Here is an 8,763-nt window from a genome sequence, read left to right on the forward strand (position 1 = left end):
AGGAACATTGAAGATCAACTAGTCCAACCCCTTTAATTTACAGATGAGGAAAATAAGAAGACAGCAGGTAAATGGCTTGTTCAAAGTTGGCAAATCTTAGGAAAATAGAAAGGAGTCAGGATTCAAACACATACAGAACTTAGGAATATAAGCATTGGCACACATCTCAGAGCAACCCTATAATTAATTTATTTTATGCCCAAGATAGAATATAAAATTGCACAACCTAATGCATGACTTGCTTAGGATAGTATCTCCATGTTTTTGGGTTGGAAAAGACCTCACTGGCCATCTAGTTCTACCTATACTTACAAAAGAATCTTTCATATTATTCAGAATCTTTCATATTATTCAACTATCAAGTGGCCACTTAGCCTCTGCAATGTGGGGCAACTCAATTCTTCCTGAAGCAGTCTATTTCACTTACAGATAGCTCTAACTGGTAGGAAAGGTTTTCCTGACTTCAAGTTCAGATTTGCCTTTTTGCAACTTCTACTCATTGCTTCTGGTTCTACCCTTTCCACATGACAATGCTTTTAAACACCTGAAGACATACCACATGTCTCCTAATGTTAAAAATCTGCAGTTCCTTAAAACAATACTCATATGACATGAACTCAAGGCCCTTCACCATTCTGGAAGTCCTTCTCCAAATGACATCTATTTCTTTTCTAAATAGATACCCAGAACTGAACACAATACACTCAGAATTACAATTATAATTATACAATTACAATTATACAAAAAATGTCTAGGAAAGATTCCAACTGAGCCTATTTCTTCCTTACACCTGGAAGCTATGCCTCTCTTAAAAGTTATTCCCAAACTGAACTAGCTTCTTTGGCAGCTACATCACACTGCTGACTCATGTGGAGCTTGATGTTCAAAACATCTAGGTGTTTTCCTGATGAACTGTTCTCTAGTCAAAAATTAAGTTCTTGAATTTAAATTTGAGTTGATATGAATCTTATCTTATTAATTTTCTAACCTGTCAAGATCTTTCTGGATCCCATCCTCATGAAGTGTCAGCTATTCCACCTAGTTTTTTGTCATCCATAAAGCACAAGTACCACAGATGCATATTTTACGCATTTTTCTTCAAAGCCTCTCTGCTTTGCATGCCAAAAACAAATACATCACCTATCTCACCCTTTTCAGGATACATAGTCTAATTTCCACATAACCAAGAATCACCCATAAATGGTCATACAATCCTCATTAAATATAACTTTTTCTCTTTGATTTTTGTTCCCTTGATCTCATTCAGCTCTCATTTGTGTGATTAACATCTCTATGGAGATGATCTAGGGATCTATATAGCTAGTCCTAGTCTCTACTTAAAGCTACAGTTCCACATTACCAACTGCCTACAGACATTTTATACTAAAAGTCTTGTGGGCATTTCAAAGTCAGTATTATTCAAAACAGAACCCATCATTTTAAATGCAAAATCCTTCTCTTTCTTAACATCCCCTGTTACTTTTGAGGCCACTACCATCCTTCCAGTCACTTGAGGCCTATAATCTCAGCATCATCCTCAATTTCTTGTTCTTATTCACCTAACCCTAACCCCACATCTCCATTCCATTTTCAAATCTTTCTGCCTTCAAAATATTTTTCCTTTACTTCCTCTACTCACCACTCTCTCCAATAGCCTTTTAAGCTATCTCTCTGCTCAGCTATCAAGGTCAATCTTGGAAAGGAAAGGTCCTATCATTAGGACCTCCCAAATTCCCTATTCACTCCATTGGCTACCTACCTCTAGGATCAAATATAAATTCCTCTTTGGCATTTGAATCTTTCAGAATCTTACCTCTTCCTATCTTTCTAGTCTTCTTACACTTTAATACTCTCTATGCACCTGTGGATTCAGCTACACTGGCCTACTTATTGATCTTCCACTATTATGACATTCCAATTCTCTTCTCCAGGTTTTTGTACTGGCAGTCCCAAGCTTGGAGTTTTCTCCTTCCTCATTTCTACTTTTCTGCCTTTCCTTGGCTAAAGACGTAAGTAAATCTCACTTTCAAAACTATGCCTTTCTAGCCCCTCCAGCTGCTGGTACCTTCTTCTTTGATTTTGCCTTCTACTCACAAAGTATGTACCCATCTACTTACATGTTATGTTCCTTTTAGAAAGTAAGCTCCTTAAGGACTGGCCCTTTTTTTTTTTTTAACCCTTACCTTCTGTCTTAAAATCAATCAGTTACAAGGCAGAAGGGCAGTAAGGGCTAAGCAATGGGCCTTAAGTGACTTACTTAAGTCAGTTAAGTGGTCACAGGTAAGAAGTGCCAGAGGCCACATATGAATCCAGGTCCTCCCATCTCCAAGCTTGGCTCTCTAACCACTGAACTGCCCTGAGAGGGGCCTTTCTTTGTATCAGCAAAGCTGGAGCTCTGCCTGGTAATAATAAATGTCTAATAAATAACTACGAATTGACCTCACTTTTCAGTAGTCTCTCAGACCAAGTCTTTCCCCACTCAACCACAAATGAGTTTTCTAAAGGGAAGGAAGGTCTTACCACCATCATCCTTTCTCAAACTCCCACGAGCTCCAGTGGCTCCCTATTACCTACCTCTAGGATCAAACATGTAAACAGTATACTATATAGCGTGGTAGAGAGACAAGGGACCTGGTAACAATAAGGAACAAGTGGTCTTGGTCGGCCACTTAGTAATGTAGGACCTGGGTTACGTCATTTCCTCTCTCTGGGCCTCAGTTTCCTCATCTGTAAACCAACCCTTCCCAGAACCAGGCCCAATAAGTCTCCGAAATCTCCAGGAGCCCCGAGCCTGGGCCCACAGCCAATGCCGGTGTGTGGGCGTGTGTGTGTGGGGGTGTCACTTCTCTGCCCACCTTTCCTCACTCCAGCCTAGTTCTCTGCTCTCGCGGGAAAGGAAGAGGAGGAAGGCCTCTTCCTCACACCCGCCCCGGGCCATTTTGGGGGGGCCACAAGAGTTCAGACTCCCCACCCACCCTCTTTCCCGGAAGCCTAACCACTCACCAACCCCGAACCGACCGCTCCAGGATCCTAAAGAACGGAACAAAGCCGAGTTCACAAAGCCGGAAGTTTGGGACAAGAGATTCCCTCCCCCGGGAGCGAGGCAGGCAGGCAGACTCTCTAGGACGACTGGAGGACTGTACACCTCTATGGTACCTTCACCCTGTCCCCCTGGAAGCCGAGGGAATCCTGGAGGACTTCTCATTGGCTTGTCGAAAAAATTATGAAAAAAAATTTTTTGTGGCCCAGGCATGACCACTTTATTCTAGGGATTCTTAACTTGGAGTTTGTGGGTTTTATTTAATTTAACAAACACTGTTTGAACTAACATTTATGATCACTCCCTCTCCTTTCCTTTGAACAATTTTTTTAAATCCTCAAGCATAGTCCAACAGAGTAAATTCCCTCCCCCCTCCATGCATGTTTTCTTCTGGTTGTTAGATCTATTATATTTGTGGCAAGAGGTTGGGGGCCTGAATCACCGTTTATTATTCCATTAATCAAGTATTTTCCAAAGTTTTTCAAAATTGTTTTTCCTTGTAATGTTATGTTGTGTAAATTGCCCTCCTAGTTCTGTCTCTTTTATTATGCATCAGATCGTAGAGATCTTCCTGGTTTCCCCTGAAAATGTCCATTTTGTCATTTATTATGGCGTAATAATTTTCCATTACAGCTATACATTAGGATTTGTTCGACTATTTCCACAATATCTGGGCACCAGCCTCGTTTCCAGATTTTGGCTACTCTGAAAAAAAAACCTGGTATATTTTGTACATTGGGACTTTTCCCTTTAAACTCTTCCATATAGACCTGGTTGTGATATCACTGAATCAAAGGGTATGGACAATATAACTTTTTGAGCATATTTCCAAGGATAAATTAATTTCTTAGTTCCACTAATAGGCCCATATTCCCCCAATTCATCCAACATGTCATTTTCCTCTTTTGTTATTGCAAATCTAATGAGTGCAAAGTGGAACCTGAGATTTACTTTAAATTAATTTTTCCAATTATTAGTGATTTGGACCTTTTTTTTTTTAATGGTTATTGATAGTTGGAATGTCTTTGAAAACTGCTTGTCCTTATTCATTGACTATGTAATGGTAAATATATAACACTAAGGTCTTATATATATTTGAATTAATTCCCTTTACATCTTGGATATAAAATCTTTACCAAAGAAACTTATTGCAAAGATTTTCCCAGTTCTTTGCTTTCCTCATTTTACCCACATTAAATTTGTGCAAAAACTTTTCAACTTCATGCAGTATCCTTACTTTTCATCTTGGAATTAATACTGTGTATTGGTTCCAAGGCAGAAGAGTGGTAAGGGCTAGGCAATGGGGGTTAAGTAACTTGCTCAGGGTCACACAGCTGGGAAGTGTCTGAGGCTAGATTTGAATCTAGGACCTCCCATTTCTAGGCCTGGCTCTCAATCCACTTCCCCCATACTCAATTCCTGCTAAACTGCTTTCTACTTTTTCCTAGTGGTTTAAAAAAAAAAATTAGTGATTTCCCTATTCCAGTAATTGAAGTCTCTGGGTTTATTGAATACTATATTACTGTAATTGGTTGCTTTTATATTGTATAGCGAATCTGTTTCAGAAATAGATACTTCTATTAAAACAAAACAAAACAGAGTTAAGTTGCTTTAATAATTGTTGTTTTATAGTACAGTTTGAGGTCTGGTACTGATCTTTATTTTTTGGTTTGGTAATTTGATTGATGTATTACTGTAAATTAATTTGTTATAGAATCATTATTTTATTGGTTTGAATAACCATGAGCAATTAATATTTCTCCAACTGTTTATGTCTATTTCTGCAAAGAGTGTTTTATAATTGTATTCATTGATGCATCTTGGTAGATATGCTCTCAAAGATTTTATAGATTTTGTAGTTATTTAAATAGAATTTCTCTTTTTAATCCTTCCTGATGGGTTTTGTTGGTAGTATACAGCAATGTATCAAATAGGGTAGCTTGAATTGTATTAAATTTAATTTGGAAATATTTATCAAAATGAAAACACAATTGGAAATAGATAATAATACATAGTTTTCTAAGTCAATATGCAGTTGACAGGAATTGTCATGTACAATTTAGTCCTCCCATTTCTATTTTAATTTTACAGCATTTAGTATACAAGACTGCTAATGATTTATGGGGATATATATTATGTCCTGCAACTTTAACGAATTTATTGTTTCACTTGATTTTTTTTTGGCTGACTAGGGTTTTTTAGAAATATCACATATATCTGTAAGAAGTGAAAATTTTGATATTGGAATTATTCTTTGAATATTTGATAGAATTATCTTGTAAACCCATCTAATTCTGTAGTTTTTTTCCTCTTTAGGTATTAATTTATGGCTTGTTCAATTTATTTTCCTGATATTGGGTTTGGTCTACTTTTAAAATTTTATTTTATATTTTTGTAAGCATTCATGTTTCCTCTAAGTGATCAGTTTTGCTGGCATGTAATTGAGCAAAAAATTAGGCAAAGTTTCTGATAATTTCCTTTTCTATTCAATTATTGTAAATTCTTTTCATTTTTGATACTAGCAATTTGGTAATATGCTCAGCTTTTGGAAAAGTGGCCAACTAAATCTGTTTCTGTTTTGGGGCAGGAGAGCTTGGAGGTCCATTGCAAATTTCCTGAGACAGTTTTCAGACACTTGGAGTATACTCTAGAGCACAGGTATCAAACAAGGTAATGTACTTATAAAATGTACTTGTACCCATGGCTAGACTGACATAGGCAGTGACCATCTATGTCAGAATTGAATCTTATTTAGTTCGTGTGCCTTTTTCAGCTCCTTGCTAGATAAGTCCAATCTATCTGGCTTTGAAGTATCTGCACAATAATAGTCATATACTCCAAGCTTTCCCCTTTGTACAGTGTGCACAGAATCAGGGCTCTTGTTATGGAAATAGAAGTTCCCATCAATAAGGTTATATTGTATAATGGTCATATACACATTTTTAATAATCTTTTGGTCAAGGCCTGCAACGTTTCCATTTCTCCAGTTTTCAAACATGCAAACATACATTGATCCTAGAACTCTGGGGAGGTAGCCTTAATCTCATCCTGTGTAAGATATCTCTTCTATTTTTTTTTTTTGAGGGGAGGGCAGAACTTGATGTGCTGCACCTTATTAATGCCCAGCTAGTGGCAGCTGTTGAAGGCATTTTTCAAGTCAAACAGCTTGTGCACTTTTCCAGGGCTGCCAGTGAATAGCCCATTACAGAAGCCATATGCCATCTTTTCACCAATACATTAGTAGAAGTAGGTGGGAACCACTCCCACAATATCTGTAGTTATTTTAAGTGGAATCTCTTTTTTTCCTACTGAATTTTGTTGATAATATGCAGAAAAATTGGTGATTTATATGGTTTTATTTTACATTATGCAACGTTGCTGAATTTGTTTTGGTTAATCTTGGGTGATTCTATGGCTTATTGTATAATTTTCCTCAATACATATACTTATTCCTCTATTTTCTTTTACTTGCATTATTGGTATAGCTACCATTACTAGTACGATATTGATTAGTAATAGTGGTAATGGATATCCTTGCTTTACCTCTGACATTATTGGAAAGGCTCCTAGCTTATCCCCATTATGAATAATGCTGCATCTAAGTTTTAGATGCTACTTATTTTAAAGAAAGCTCCATTTATTCCTAGCTTTTCTAATATTTTAAGAAAGTGGTAAAAAATGAGATGCTATATTTTGTCAAAAGCTTTAAAAAATATGAAATTACATGATTTTCCTAATATTGGACTGGCCCTGAACTTCTGGTATTAATCTAGCCTGGTCATAAAGTGTATAATCTTTATTTTACATTTCTCTAAGTTTCTTTGCTAACATATTTTTTTTTTGCATTAGCATTTGGGGAATTGGTCTAGTTTTCTTCCTCTGTTTTGATTCTCTTTGTTTTAGAGATCAAGACAATATTTTATATCATAGAAGAAATTTGGCAAGACCCTTTCTTTACCTATTTTTTTTTAAAAACCCTTACCTTCTGTCTTGGAATCAATACTGTATATTGGTTCCAAGGCAGAAGAGTGGTAAGGGCTAGGCAATGGGGGAATGGGGGTTAAGTGACTTGCCCAGGGTCACACAGCTGGGAAGTGTCTGAGGCCAGATTTGAACCTAGGACCTCCCATCTCTAGGCCTGGCTCTCAATCCACTGAGGTACCCAGCTATCCCCTCCTTGCCTATTTTTAAAAACAGTTTATGTGGCATTAGAATTGTTCTTTAAATGTTCTGTAGGATTCACTTGTATATCTGGTCCTGGCTGGAACAAGAGCCACCAAAGGTGCAACCAGAATATGGAAACATCATGGAAGATGAAGACCAAGAAGGCCTCTGTATGTCAGGGCCACTTATGGACCTTTTAGAGACAGAGAGCAGTGGGGCAAAACCTAGATTTGCATGGATTTAAAGAGAGTAATGAGGAAATTAAAGCACTTTTAAAAGATGCATACTTAAAGGCAAAAGATGGGGAGAGATTGAAAATACTGGTGAGGGAGATAATAAACCTGGAAGTGATTTCCTCAGGCATTTGGGGAGATACTATTTGGTGTATGAGGATAGATGTAAAGACAAAGATGTATTGAGGCCAAGATAATGGCAAGAAAACTTAGGGTATTAATTTCAGGAATTAGGTGAGGACCTTTACTAGGAGAGCTGGGGTTAGGTTCTTGAGTTAATGTGGAATAGCCACTTTTAGGGAATCGGTAAACATTTCATTTAGCCTATTATTGTAAAAAAGACATGAATGATAATGAACTGCATGAGCTTGGTAGCATAGAGAAACCAGATAGGAACACGATAGAGACCAGTGTAGCAGGTAAAGCAAAAAGTCAAGCGGGAAGAGGACAATAGAGAACCAAGAAGCAAATCCTTTGATTTGTAGATATTGCTAGGATGGAGGCAGCCAGGACTTGAGTCAAAAAAGATCTGAAATCAAATGCTGCCTCAGACACCAGAGGTGTAACCCTGGCCAACTTCAGCCCACTTTACCTATAGAGCTAATAATAGTTCTTAACAAGATAGTTGTAATGATCAGATGAGATACGTATAAATTGCTACATAAACAGTACTTAAGAAGGGGTGTGTGTTATAAATGTGATTTCCACAAAACCTGCTCAAACCAGCTTTGAAATGAAAGCATCACCCTCATCCCGGTTATAGAAAATTGTCTTGCGTAGAGTGCAAGATCTCTGGTTAGGCTGATGCTGAGGTTTAGAGGGTGGGAGAAGAAATGGAAGTCAGACCCTTACAAAGAGCTATTCTGCATATACATGTATACAAATATTTTGTTCCGTTTATGGTTATAATTTTATGAGAAAGTTAAATGTGTATTCCATGCAGATCAGCACCTGTTAGGCAACTTATATCTTTCTATGTTTTTATATAACCTCTATATACAACTACTTAACATCCCAAATATATATATATATTTACTGTTACCAAATAAGTCAGTGCTACTCACCTAAATAATACACACTATAATGGCAAGCCATTTATATAGTGTTTTTAAGGTTTGTAAGACACCTTTAAATTAGGAAATAAATGCTTCGATTTTATTCCCTACATTCCTGGGAGCTAAAGAGGAACCTTACTTAAAGATGGTTAAATTGGAGTTTTGAGAAGGAATTTGAGCAGGTGTTATAAAATTCATGCCATCAATGTACTTTCATTGAATGAGATGTTTTAAAAACAAAATAATTCTTACAGTAGTAGTTCAAGTTATA

The 8,763-nt window shown here is 37.0% G+C and overlaps 1 protein-coding gene across 5 annotated transcripts in view; it reads right to left on the reverse strand.

Annotated features, from left to right (window-relative positions):
- LOC107651401 (zinc finger and SCAN domain-containing protein 23) overlaps positions 1 to 8,763 on the reverse strand; it is a 70,287-nt gene that overhangs the window by 52,080 nt on the left and 9,444 nt on the right. For 2 of the 5 annotated variants that reach the window (XM_056817789.1, XM_056817788.1), the window contains exon 1: positions 3,004 to 3,097. The exons of 1 other annotated variant lie outside the window; for it this stretch is intronic. The gene's annotated coding sequence lies outside the window, so the exon portion shown is untranslated. Of the gene's footprint in view, positions 1 to 3,003; positions 3,098 to 8,763 lie in introns of those variants that run through there. 2 more of the 5 variants (XM_056817790.1, XM_016430872.2) reach the window with 2 other exon arrangements.

Source organism: Monodelphis domestica, chromosome 2 (genome assembly GCF_027887165.1).
Source record: "Monodelphis domestica isolate mMonDom1 chromosome 2, mMonDom1.pri, whole genome shotgun sequence".
Taxonomy (NCBI): domain Eukaryota; kingdom Metazoa; phylum Chordata; class Mammalia; order Didelphimorphia; family Didelphidae; genus Monodelphis; species Monodelphis domestica.